The sequence below is a fragment of the Neomonachus schauinslandi genome, chromosome 6 (genome assembly GCF_002201575.2).
Source record: "Neomonachus schauinslandi chromosome 6, ASM220157v2, whole genome shotgun sequence".
Lineage (NCBI taxonomy): Eukaryota > Metazoa > Chordata > Mammalia > Carnivora > Phocidae > Neomonachus > Neomonachus schauinslandi.
This window is the reverse complement of record NC_058408.1, coordinates 124625244-124639886: the sequence shown is the minus strand read 5'-3', so window position 1 is coordinate 124639886 and position 14643 is coordinate 124625244. Positions and strand designations below refer to the sequence as shown.

The 14643-nt window shown below is 41.4% G+C and overlaps 1 protein-coding gene across 1 annotated transcript in view; it reads right to left on the bottom strand.

The window, feature by feature from the left end:
• Nucleotides 1-8145, bottom strand: part of R3HCC1L (R3H domain and coiled-coil containing 1 like) — an 83064-nt gene extending 74919 nt beyond the window's left edge. The window contains exon 1 of the mRNA XM_021699621.1: nt 8117-8145. The gene's annotated coding sequence lies outside the window, so the exon portion shown is untranslated. The remainder of the gene's footprint in view (nt 1-8116) is intronic.
• Between the last annotated feature and the right edge of the window lie 6498 nt (nt 8146-14643).

Below are 14643 nucleotides of genomic sequence, written 5' to 3'. Positions count from 1 at the left end.
AGCTGAAAGTGGTTACCTTTAGGGAGGAAACTAGAGAGCAGGGGGATTCACTATATTTTGTTATAAATCCCTTTTTTACTATTTGACTTTTAAAACTTGTCTATTTTAAACTGTATGTCTGTTGATAAAATACAAAAAACAGCAACTGATGAATTTCTTATCTTAAATGTATTGTTCATCATTCAAAAATATATAAATAAAATATTTTCAATTGAAAAGAATAAAAAAAATCCTAGGGAAAAAAGTTCTCCCCCCCCCCCTTTTTTTTTGGAAGACCTTCATATTTCCAATACTGAAAGAACACAAACACACAAAATATAGAAGCTTTAAAAATAAAAAAAATCTTAAAGCAAATAATTACCACTTGAGTGGACAGAATTCAGTAATTATAATACTAGAAACACTGTAGGTCTGATCTTACTTACAAATTCATTAATGATCAGGAGAGTGCAAATAACACATTTAATTAAATTTGCTCATTTATCTATTTTGGGAAGTACGATTAACAGCAGTAAAAGAGAGTAGTAATATAAAAGGACACAGATGGATTAAAACACTGCCCAACACAACCGAACTGGAGAGTGGATGGAAAGCTAAGTAAAATTATGGGCTTAAAACTACAAAAGAGAAATACAGAGGCTTATTTACCATCACTTTACTGCACATTGTTGCCATATAAAGTAATTTAGGCCAAGGCCAAGGTTAAATGAGGAAATATATAAACACACACACACATTATGTATTTGTATACACACATACATACATGTACATACAAATAATTTTTTTCCTTATGAGACTGATAATCCTTATTAAACAAGGATTCGTGAAGGATTACACCCTAAAAACAAAGTACTATTGACACAATCTGACAAGAGTGGTTTTATATTCGCAGTTTTCATAAGTATAGAAACTCTGTCAAGGATTACCAATAATGACAAACTGTCCTAAAGGGAGAATTAACTTGGGTTATCTACCCTATATTCTTCATCTAGCTATATTTGGATTATCCTCATTGTTCCTGTTCTTTACGCCCAGGCACTGACCACTCAAAATAGTCTACAAATCCCAACCTCTCCAGCAGGAAGGTGTGGCTAAGTGACGAATTTTCACCAATGGAATATGAGAAGTGGCACATGTAACTTTCAGTAAATATCCTTAAAGGGAAGGAGATGTATTCTCTTCCTCCTTTCTGATGGTTGGAATGTGAATGAAACAGCTGGAGCTCCAGTAATTATGTTAGACCATAAGATAACTTTGGAAAAGAACAGAATCCATGCACAAAAGAGCAGCAACATGACACCATGACAAACCAACCATACCAGCCCTACACTACTTTTGGAATTCCTGACATTAAGAGAAATACATTTCTATGATATTTAAGTCTCTGTTACTTGGCTGCAACCAAATCTAATCCTAATTAGTATAACCTCTACTACTAAGACCCACTCCTTGTTTTCTTTCTTTCTCTAAACAATCTCCACCTGCTCCTTTGCCAGCCCCTTTTCTGTTTCCCAAACCCTTACTACAAGTATTCACCAATATCCCACCCTTGGTCTTTTCCACTCTTCTCCTAGGCCAACATTCTAAAAAACCAAACAAAACCAAACCAAAAACAAAAAACAAAGTACACACACACACACACACACACTGTATGTCAGGTCTTTTATTTGTGCTCTAGTTTTATCTCCAGCTGCCTATCATTTCACTTGTATAAGACATAACTAAACAGGAACATAAGTGATTTTTAAAACAAACAAAATAGATAAATACAGTAGTGATGGTAGCAATAGCCGTGGTTGTTATGACGCTAATGAATAGCTAATATTTACTGGGCTCTTAATATTTGCCATGCACTGTTCTTAGTATAAGAGCTAATCCTGACAAGAATTCTATGAAGTAAGGAGTATTATCACCGTACCCATTTTAAAAAATGAGGAAACTGAGCCCCAGACAAATTAAAGAACTTGCTCAAGACACATAACTAATGTACCAAAGAGATCATTCAAACCTAGGCTTTCCAGAACCTACCCTCTTAACCAGAGTACACCAGCACTTTATTCTAAGGATGCCATCACAGCTTCAGACTTTTTAAGCTGTCCTCAGCGACCACACTACAATCATTTACACATCCACCATGGTAATAAATTTTATGCCTTTACATTTTTAGAAACTGTCAAATATCACTTAGCAATCAGTAAATAAGATGAGTGATCGAGCTAGAAAATACTCTTTTGAAGACAAATGATATGATCATCAAGTAATAAGACTGGTTTTCTTGTATGACTCTACTGGTTCTGAAAGCAGTTTCAAAAGACAAATTCCAAAGAATATTTATTTGCTAAAATAAATGCATGGCCTCAAAAACAATTTAAAAAGAAGAGCATTCATTTTTAAGTTCTTTAGTTTTAAAGCACCAGATTTTTTTTAACTACCACTCAAATTATCTAATACCTAAAATTTGTATTAGTACTTGAACTCACTATCTCTCTCCCTAGGCCTATCTGAGCTCCTTTCCCAATGACACGATCAATTACACCACAATATACTTGCTAGGTCAGGCTCAAAACTTTGAGGTATTCTGATTCTTCCAGCTCTTCCAAACCCATGCTTACTGTTGTTCTTCCTCCACAAGAGCCATCATGTTTTGTTCCCACATTACCCCACCACTGTCCTACTGAAATACTCTCCAAAAACTCTCAACTTTGTGGTTATCCCACAAAGCTACCAGGACAACCTTTCTTGCTGTTTTCATCATGACTTTCAACAGAAGTACCATCACCTACAGGACCAAATCTATATTCTTCAGTCTAACCTTCAAAGCCTTCCATTAATTCTTCCTCATTATCACACACATAAACCTAACAAGTCACATCTCTTTACTACTCATCCTCAGTAAAAATCATACCTTTCATTTGTGCAGTACTGTTAACATTCCCTTTTTGTCTCACTCAACTCACATATTGTACTCATTTTTGCTTCTAAATTCTCATTGCTCCTCTCTGTGTGGAATTTTCTTGTCCTCTCCAGTCAATCCGTTACTCTATCACTTCCTTTAAGATCCTCCTCTTCCTTGAAGCCCAAATAACCTCACAGATACTGCTCTATTTTGTATTCCTCAACACAAGGATCATCCAGTAGCAGAACTAGAAGAATCTCAAAGACCGACCAGACTAGGTCTTCTTCTGTGTATGAGTGATTTTGTAAGGAAAAGGTTAACTTTCATCAGATAGTTGTGTCAAATACCTCAGAAAGTTTGTTGGACAGCTGCCACAAACCCAGAGATAGGCTACAACTTGCCCTGCTTTTCAGTTTGGCGATGGTAAAGCAGAATTGGAACCTATCTTCTAATTTCCCACCCAAAATGAATACAAATTTAAAGATCATTGCCCAGAATATATAATTCATGCTAGTTCTAGAAATTGTTCTAAACACTATTCATAAACATGTTACTTTTTTTCAATCAGGATACAGAATTTATATACAATAGCAAGAGATTCCAATTTAAGTGTGTCTGTGTTACATTAATAAACATACACAGAAAACAGAAAGGAAGCAAATAATCCAAAATGTTAAGTTACTTCCAAATGGTGAAAATACAGGTATATTTTCCAAATCCTCTGTAACGAGCACGTATTGAATATATAATAATAGTAATAAGAAATACTTACAAAATGAAAACTTTTCTAAGAAGCAAATCTCCTATTAAGGAGTGCCACATACCTTTTGCCCCTATTTTTGGCTCTGTGCCAAGTTAAATGGTCAGGAGCTGTCACAAATCAATACCATTATATTCACAGGTTAACCTGTGTTATTTGGGAACCTCACAATACTAAACACCAGAACCTGCTGTTTCCAACAGTGCTTCTCTGCTTTTCTATTTTTATCCCTAGTCTGAACACAGCCATGTTTGACATAAAAAGAAAAAAAAGATACAAGAGGGACAACAAATATTAATAAAACTGAAGAGTGAATTTGAAGAATGGAAAGCTATATAGAAGACTAGCATAAGACAAGTGAAAAATGCACACCACAGACTGGGAGCAACTGGTCTATGTTTTATTGAGAGAGGAGAAAACGCTCTTCCCAAATGCAGGCTTATAGCTTGCTGAGCAACACCCTATAACCTCTCTTCTATCTAAAGCTCTGACAACTGGAATTTCTCTGTAATTCAATAAACTCTTACGAGTTACATGGGCTTCATCCATCCTGCTGGGCTCATTAACCGGGAACTCTAAATGTTTTCTCCACTAGCTAAGAGCACATTTTCTGGTGGGTGGCATAGAAGGAGGGTTCTCTTTCAAGATATGAATAACCTAATTCCATTTCTTCTCACTTCTCCTATGAGTAGAAAATCTGCAACAAATACCGTTCAACAACTAAAAGAAATGTCTGAATTATAACTCTGGTTAGTGGTTGTCAAAGATCATCCTAAAGTGTGAAAGTTACTGTATTTATACAGGGTTACTAATAAAAGTCTATACTTTTACTTCTGGCACTAATTCATTTAATTCTATTATGTCTAATGAGTGCATGAGTGCTGAATCAACAACATACCAGTTTTATCATTCATTCTGGTGAGCTGTTTTCTGAGTAGTTAGCTTATGGAGTTAATGAGGACAGGGTCATAGATTCAAACATGCTGGCCAATTAGCTTTGCCGTGTTTCAGGGTTCCATGGTCAAAGTCAACAACCTTAACCTTGGCTAACAACAACAAAAAAACCCACAAAAATCAAAAAACAAAACAACAACAAAAAAACTAATCACGTGAAGCATTAAAGGAGTGGATATAGATGTATTACCAAAATCAATGACTAAGAGAAAAATGTAATAAAAAATTTTAAAGAAATAATAATAACATAATCTACCTTTTGCTAAGCCTGGTTAGTATGTGCCTAGTTCAAATAATTTCTAATCTTTTCAGTCATATGGCATTGGTATTACTACCCCTGTTTGACAGATGATAAGAAAATGAACTCAGAATGATAATACGAACTGAAGTCATAAATTACTATTAAGTAGTGGAGCCTGGATTCAAAACTTGATCTAACTCCAAAGCTTAGGTTATTTCCACAATACCATATAGTCTCTCGAGAGTGTGCCTTAGGGACATAGGACAATCAACAAAATGTTTTTATTCAGAACTATTCAACACAGTCATTATTAACTGAGCATATCTACTACTAACACTTAGATGCTACAGCTGAGAATGAGTCTACCTTCCAAAACTTCTCTAAGTAAAAAAATGAACATGCCAATGAACAAAAGTGTTTAAAACAAAGGAGAAAAACATATTATATAGCACACAAAGTAAATTTTAATGAAGTGACTTTTGTCATAGCTTTGTATAAAAGTCTACAGTGAAAAAATAGTTATCTTGCTGATTCATAACTAAAAGTAAGAATGAGGGGTGCCCGTGTGGCAGTCCTACTCTTGGTTTCAGCTCAGGTCGTGATTTCAGGGTCGTGAGATGGAGCCCTATGTCAGGCTCCATGCTGAGTATGGTGAAGCCTGCTTAAGATTCTCTCTCTTGCAAATAAATAAATAAATCTTTAAAAAATAAATAAAAGAATGAAATTGGCAAGGCAGAGCCAGAGGATACCACATCAAAGAAAGTGAAGGAAGCATTTCCTAAGTATCTGAGTCTGCAGATATCTTCTAGTCAACACCCATTTGTAGGAACTAAAAATAAACATTTCAATTCTTAAACCTAAGATTTTGCTTTGACCAACAAATCAGTTTTCTCTATTAGACTTTCCTTCTTGGTTTCTCTAAATTCTCACTCCTTGCAAATGCACATACACCAATGTCACTAAGAGTTTTCACCTTCAAAAAATGAGGTCACCAAGCCTTCTGGAACCTACCCACTAAGCTAACTTTTAGAGTTGAATAGTCTGACTTAAAAAAAAAAAAAAAGGCAGGGGTGAGGGGAACGACAAAAAATGCTCTACAAAACTCTGTCCTAGTCAACAGTTAATATCTAAATCATAAACATAGATAATTATTCTACTACAAGTTACAATGTGCAGACAGAAAACTACATTCTTACTACAGGTTACAAGTAAAGCACCAGTCCAAAGCACATCCTGACAACAACCTTTTCACAACGGCATCTGGAAACCTCTAAAAGCAAAAAATGACATAATATAATCTTTATATAAAGTTCAATTGTTAAAAAACACCCTGCAATCTGAGTACTTCTATTTACAGTATTTTGGGGTTTAAGATAGCTACCTCATTTTACAGGGAAAAAAAAAGAGAGAGAATCTCAAGAAATACATAATCTAAAATTATCATTTTTGATCATCATAGTCAACAATTACAATAGCAATAAAATAATGAGCACTTACTCCAGGAACTACTGAACTCCTTATACTCAATCTCATTTAATCCTTATAGACACCTTGTGAGGTAAATGTTATATCTATTTTAGAGACTAGTAAACAGGCTTAGAGAGGTCAACTAATCTGCCAAAAGTCAAAGCAGAAGTCACAGAACCAGAAGTTGAACTCAATTTGTTCAATTTTGTACATTCAACTAATTCACTATACCGCCATCCTGTTTTTTGAACTGCATTCAAGCATTTTTCAACCAATGATTTCAGTATAAATACAGGATTACCTAATTACTACACCTTCAAACCCGTAAAAAATTGATTGTAAAACCCCATTCTCAATAAGGGGGAAATAAGACAAAAAGCCACCTGCTTAGAGTCTCAGATCTTAATTGCCAGAAGACTAGGATAGGGGCTATTTATATTCTGAATTCTAACTATGAGGAAACAGAGTTCTAGCACATATACCTAGGATAGGTGAAGGTAAACCCAATATTTCAGCTAGTATGCACACAAGGTTAGTGGGATTGTGTCAGAGCTAGATTTAGCACCAGTTGTATCTGAAAAGGGGGAAAAAACACAAGACCTGCTGGAGACAGGCATTAGGTTAGCACCACAACTGAGGAACATTAAGTGCTGAGATACTTGCACTTGTGTAATGAAGGAAGGCTGTAACAGAGCAAAAGGGGTAGACAGGTGGGTATGTTAGGGAAAGGGAGGTGTCCAAATTCTGGGGGACCTTAAAATCCAGATGAAGTTTAAAATTGACTCCACAGGTGCTAGAGCCTTAATGTCACCTCTTCAACAGGAACATGGCTTAAGAATGTTTGTATGGCTTGTATTCCTTTCCTAAGACACTTCCACCTATTTATTAACTCATTTGACTTTCACAAAGACCGTGGTCATATTTATAATCGAGTTCATAAAGACGGAAATGCGGTTTTAAACTACAACTGACCTACACTCAAGACAGAAGGATAGTGAGGTTATATCTGATACATGCTTTCTCACATATATCACATCTGTTGAACTCTCCAAAACTGAAAGGCAGGCAGGCCAAAGACTATTATCCCCATTTTTCAGATACAGAAACCGAGGCTGCAGTAAACGGGCTACAAAAGATCACAAGCCCAGCAAGTGGCAGACCTGAGACTCCTAGGACATTAGACTCCAAATCCTATGCTTCTTCCCTTTCTCAACTCTGAGAGGCGGCTTTATTGATAAAGAAAACTTTTAATAATCGGACTTGGGGTTTTCCGAGGGCCGCCCAAGAAAACCAGGAAGTACATCCTCCCGTACGGACAGCTACTCCCAACCCACAGCCCATAGCCCGGGGCTCCGAGCGGACTCACTCGAAAGGCTCGCAGCCCGGAAACCGCCAGCCGCCCCGGGGTCTTCTCGGTGACCTACAGCCCCATCCCCCCGGGGGGGGGGGGTTCCCGCCACGGACCCGCTCAGTACCTGTTGAAACCCGGGGAAGAAATGTCCTCTCCACAGAGAGTACTTGGGAAGAGGGCCCAAAGCGGGCACGCAGCCCCTAGGACAGCAAAAGGGCCTCGGAAGAACCCCGCAACCCAGGGCCCGCAAGGTCGAAGGGTGGCAGCTTCCCAGTAACCTCCGCCCGAGGCGGAGACCCGCCCCTCGCATCACGTGAGGGAAAAGAAATACCGGTAACGAACAAAAGGGGAAAGGAAGTCTTGTCCAGGGTGGGGAGAAGTGGGAGCGACCAGCCCGGCTAGGGGTGTGGAAGGAGGGAGGGACAGGGACGCGGGATCGCTAGTTACCGGGGGCGCCGTCGCTCTCTGCTTCCGCCGCCTCCTCGAAGCTCTTACTCTTCCGCTCGCGCCGCTGGGGCGCGCGCCAGGCCTCGACTCCACCCCCCCCGTCGCGCCGCGGGGCCTTCTGGGGACTGTAGTCCCTCCAGGCCGGTGCTGCGCGGGCTACTTCCCGGTCACGTGGGGGGAGGGTTGGCAAAAACTGCGAGGACGGGAAGATGTTTGCGCTCCTGTCTGCCCACTCTCCCCGCTTCCTCTCAGCTATAAACGTGCTCAGACCGCCTCTCTTCTCGCTCGGTCACACCATCCCTCCTTTTCCCTTCACAGCCAAGTTTTTTTAAAAAGGCAATCTAACTCGTCTCCGCTTCTTGCTGCGTGCTCTGCCCTGCAGGTTCTGTCGCCCAGAAAATGCCCTTGTTGCCAATCATTATCCTCATTGCCAGACTCACGGGAGGAATTTTCAGGTCTTCTAACTTAACCTCTAGGCACCATTTGAGGCTGTTGGACATTCTTTATCACTTACTTTCTATGTTACTACCTGCATTTTCCTTCTTCTCAGGCCATCCTCAGTCTCCTTCAAGATTTCTTTTTTTAACCCCTCTCTTAAATATTAGTGTTCTCCAGAGTTCTTGGCAATGGAATGAAGGTTGGGGGCGGGGGGGAAGGCTGAGCGCCACATTTGTATTCCCAATTTCATAGAGGCCCCCTCCTCATCCATGTCCCACAGGCATCTCAAATGTAGCAATTTGACAAGGGAACAACCCTCTACCCCCCATTCACTAATAGTCACTCCAACCTCCAACCTAGATTCCTCCTTCTCTCACTTCCTCTTCCACCCATGCCCAAATGGTCACCGAATCTTACAGAGTCTATTTCCCAAGCATCTCTTAAATCTGTTCTCTCTTCACACCCACTGCCAGTGATTTAACTCAGACCTGCATCATTTCTTGCATTGGCTTCCTTACAGGTCTCAGCATCTCAGCACCTCTGTGTAGTCCTCCTTACTGCCATCTGGGCCATTTGTGCAAATGGCAAATTTAATCATGTCATACTTTTGGTAATATCCTTTAAAGAATTCACTCGATTGGATTTGGGGAGAGTGTGGAGGTGAATCCCTTAGGCAGCTTTTACAAAACAAGAATGCCGGACCCACTACTCCCCCACCATCCCCATCCCATATTGTGGTTAGGAGGTTCAGAGAAGGGAGACTTATTTTAGGGTAGGTGGGCATAGGCAAATTTTAAAGGTTCCCCAGGTGATGGACTCATTTAGCAAGGTTTTTTTTTTTATTGCCTACTGTACACTAGGCATTGTGCTGGGCACTGAGAAAAGACTAGTGAAGGAGACGATCCCTGCCCTCATGGAGTTTACATTCTCTTGAAAGAGACAGATATTAATCAAATGATTATATACCAAAAAACAAAACCAACAATAATAAACAAAGCCCACAATTACCAGCTCTGATAAGAATTATGCAGGAAAAGCGACCAATCCCTTTCCCTTCCCCTCTGCCACCGCCTCCAGCCCAGGGTGGGAATCAGCATATGCTCCTCGGTCTGTCAAACTAAACCTGTCAGGAGCTAATCTCCTCCCACTCCCTCCCACATACGTCTAGACTTACTAGACTCCTGGATTGCACTTGCTCTCTCACCTTTGCAAAAGCTGTTCCTCTGTTCCGAAAACCCTTCCCCTTCTCCCTTTACTAGTTTCTATCCTGTCTAATTCTCCTCTGTTGGACTAAAAACAAACCCAATAGAACACCAGCACATGGAAGGATTTTCTGAGGATTGTGCTGAGTCAGCTGATAACTCCCAGGCAAGCAGAGGGGAAGTTGAATGTGGGCTACTGGGAGCAGGGCTACATTAGCCAGTTTAGAAGCACAGCACTCTGAAAAACAAACCGAGGGTTCTAGAGGGGAGGTGGGTGGGGGGATGGGTTAGCCTGGTGGTGGGTATTAAAGAGGGCATGTTCTACATGAAGCACTGGGTGTTATGCACAAACAATGAATCATGGAATGCTACATCAAAAACTAATGATGTAATGTATGGTGATTAACATAACAATAAAAATTTAAAAAATAAAAATAAAATAAACTCATAGAAGCAGGAAAAAAAAAAAAAAAGCACAGGGCCTGAGCCAACATACCCATCCTTCACAACACAGATCAAGTGTTGCCTCCTCCAGGAAGGCTTTGCTGAGCTCCCCCAAGAAAAACTACTGCCTCTTTCCTGGGTATTCATTGCACCCATGCCGACCTCTCTTCCAGTGAAATGCTAGACCCAGGTCACACCAGGTTTGAAGAGCCAACTGTTAAATACTAAGGAATTTTGCAAGTCAGGTTCTAAACCATTGGTAGCTTGAAATCAGCTATGAAGGGAGTATTTACGCCACCATGGAAATAAGCAAATGACAAATCGTGGCCTTTGGGGGGTTTTTTGGCGAGTCAGTTTGCCAGCACATCACTGCCTTTATCATCTCATGCATCCTACATTGTTATGTGGTGATGACTCCCCTATTAGATGAATTCCTTGTAACAAATTCATTTAGCAAATATTTATTGTTATTTATTACTATGCACCAGAGACTAGCAAGATGCTGAAGGGATATACAGTGGAGAACAAAAAAGCATAGTCCCTACTGTGAAGGAGTTTGCAATCTAGCAGATAAGACAGAAAATAAAGACCTCGATACCTACAAATTGAGCTGGGCTGCTTTGTGACAGAGTGTCCTGGCAATGAAGGGTACAAGACAGAGAACACGACACTACTTTGACAAGGTGGTCCAGGAAGGCCTCCCTGAGGAGATGACCATTTCCACTGAGTACCAGAGGGTGAGAAAGAGATGGTCAAGGGGAAAAGTGTTCCAGCCAAAGGGGTACAAAAGAAAGGTAGGCTGTTTGAAGGACAGAATTGTCAGTTTGGGTGGGATGGTATGATGATTAATTGTGTCAAATCGACTGGGCCACAGGGTGCCTAGATTCAACATTATTTTGGGTGTGTCTTCAAGGATGTTTCTGGTAGAGATGAGCATTTGAATTGGTGGACTCAGTAAAGTAGATTATTCCCCCCTCCAGTGTGGTGGGACATCATCACATCTGCTAAATCCCTGAATAAAACAAAAATCAGGGGAAGGGAAGATTCATTCTCTTCTTGCCTATCTGTTGAGCTGAGACATTGGTCTGTTGGTCTTCTCCTGTCCTTGGACTGGGATTCACATCATTGGCTCCCCTGGTTCTCAGGCCTTCAGACTCAGACTAGAATTACACCACTGACTTTCCTGGGTCTCCAGCTTGCAGAGGGAAGACTCTGAGACTTCTCAGTCTCTACAATCACATGAACCAAGTCCTCACAATATAAAAATGTATAAGTCTCATACACACACACACACACACACACACACACACAAACAGGAGATAGATACAGAGATAGAGATAGATCGATAGATCAATCGATCAATTGATAGATAGATATCCTATTGGTTCCTATTTCTCTGGAGAACCCTGACAAATTCAGACAGTGTGGGTTTAGTGATCCAGATGACAAGAAGAGGTAATTAGAACCAGGTGTGCATAGCCCTGAGGCCACAGTAAGGACCCTGGATTAAATTATAGCCACCAAAAGGTTTAAACAAGGGAATGATGTTATCCGATTCACATTTTGATACGATCACTCTTGGTTTTGTTTGGAGGACCACAGTAGCAGTGGGAGCACATTTGTGGCTGTAGTCTAGGTAAGAAATGATGAAACAAAGTGCCGGACGTGAAACAAAATGGGTGGATTTAACAGGTATTTTGCAGACTGAGTCTACAGGACTTGCTACAGATTGAAGGTAGGGGACAATGGGCTGGTGAAGGCAAAGAGGACGCAGGGACAGAGGTTGTTCATATTCATCTCCATATAACTCAACCCCTAGAATAGCGCCTGGCACATAATAGGTGTTCAATCAATAACTATGTGTTAAACAATTTTATCCATTCTACGTGCTAAGCCCTGTGCTCTATCACTGCTACATCTCTTCGTATAGGGCCTCCAATAGCCCAGATAGTACCTCTGTGCAAATTAGAAAGGGGGGAAAAAAAACAAAAAACGCCCCTTCCTCTAGGTGGACACAGCCCATCACCAGGGTGCACAGATTGATGAATGAAGCAGAGACTACATTTCAGCCCCCACTTATTCCCTCGGCTGGCACCCCTGTGCTGGGTACCGTCTGCACAACCACATACGGTATCCCTGGCTTAACATCCCTGGGAGATGGTTTTGTGGCATTAAGCCCAGTATTCCTGGGGAGAATTTGGGGTCAAGAGAACCGGAGCTGCTGCTGTGACTGAGATTCAAATCTTTGCCCTCTGAATCCCTGTGGGCTCTTTAGCCTTGGAGCCACATTGTCTCTCCCAAATCACTCAGCCCATCAATAAAAGGCTAACTTCAAAATGGTGACTTTGCTTCCTTGAGTTTCTCATCGGTCTCAGTTACTATTGTTAGAGTATTTCACATTTACATAGTATCCAATATGTGCTTGATGCCTTACAAAATACAATAAAGGAACCTGAAACCAGAGGACCTTGATTTTTTTTTTTTAATAAACAGAATAAATAAGGAATGGCTGGTTTAAAGGGCCCTTAGTTCTTGGATTAAAATGAGCCCTGGTGTATTGGTTTAAGGTGGTGCTGCAAACAATACAGAGAAAAGTCATGACCCTGGGCAAGCTGTTTTTCCTCTGCACCCCCTGAGCAGAAGAGGGAGAATGCTGGAGCAGCTGGCTTCAGAAATGCAAACTAGGGACGGGGTCAAGGACCTAGGAAGAGAAGGAAACACGGGAGAAGACAAAAGGACCCTCCCTTTAGTAAATAATAGCACTTAACACTTAACAAGAGCTTGCTGTGTGCCAGGAGCTGTGCTAAGCCCTTTACCTGTCCGATCTGAGGCGGTGCTCACACTAACCCTACAAGGTGCCATCTGTTACTACTGTTAGGCAGGAAGCTAGGCATGAGCAACAGGAGGGTGGACCTTAGACATTCTGATGGAGGGCCCCAGCCAAGAACCGCCTCGGGACCAGCCCATTACACCCATCTAGCAGTCAGTTTGCAGGTGCAGTATCCCAGCAGAGGAAGAGTTAATTTTGTTGTGCTTCTTGCCCTGGTGCAGAAGCCCCCCCTCCCCCAACTTGTTCTTATTTGACCTACCTCTCTAGAATAGAAATAATGTTGCGGTTTCCTACTCCCTGCAGGTATTTGGAATACATCTTGGGAAAGGACAAAGGTCGTTGGCTAATCATTATGGAATCCAGGCCTGTCACTCAAGATGTTGCCACCCTAGGACCCACCCAAAAGAAAATATTGATGTAAGCCCACATCCCCACCCGCCAGAGTTTCCCAGGCCTTTATCTCTCTTGATTGGCCCGCTCCTCTCTTGAAGTGGACTTCAACAAAACTTTGCTCTGCTTTGCTTTCGTTTTGCTGTCCTGTGATTCTTTACTGTGGCGGCGAAAAGAACCAAGGCTTCTTTCCTTTCCCGTCTCACTCTGGGTAACAGCACCATCATCTTAACGCTGGAGGAAGCGGAGGCCCAAAGCTATGCAGCTAATATGTGACAAACCTGAGGTTTAAACCAAGGCAATCTGGTGCTGGAGTCTGAGCTCTGAACCACTAACTTACACTGCCTCTCAGACAGTGTTCCTGATGCCAGGTCCCTTGTTTTAGTAGCATGACCCTTTGCAGTCCTCAGATAACTAGTAGGATATCTGGTTCTCAGACTCAGGGATTCCACATTGCCTATCTGCTCTGTGATTAGGGCATGGTCATCTCCAGCCTAGCTTCAAAATGGACAGTTTGAACAAGGCATGTGTAAAAAAATACAAAAACAAAAAAACAAAAAAAACCAACCTCTGCTGGGGGACATTTTACAATCTCCCTAGAGTTTCAATATCCTCCCAATATAAAACCATAATTACCCATATGGTATGGAAGATGGAGGAGGAAATGTTCTCGGGAGAGAAGGACTAAATAAACCTACCCCTTGGAGGTGTGGGCCCTGATTGCTACCCCCTAACTTGAAAATTCTCTCCTTTTGTGACTTTCAGCCAATAAGCACAGAAGGATCCAAACTTTATTGGGCTTTTGGGTCCTCAGATCCTTCCTTTGTGACTAACGTCAGTAAATGCTGCATACTATCTAGAACTGTATGGGTACTAGGCATCAACTGGAGCAAAGATAAGACTTTTTAGGATAATAGGAGGGCAGGGTATCAACAGTCAGCTCCCATTTAATTCATAAGGAAAAGCAGAGCAGAGAACTCTGACACACAGTAGGGACTCCAGACCCCCAGAGCCGAAGTTAGGAGCGCAGAAAACTCTCCTCAACTCTTCAACTCTGATTGAAGCCACCTTACAAAAGGCGTTGTAGCAATTATCATTTTGGTGGCCTCTCTGGGCTGTGAGGTCACAGCATCTGATGCTATTTTCCAGCTGTGAGCTGTGCCAGCCGTCCTGCCACACACACACACACACACACACACACACACACACACACACACACACAC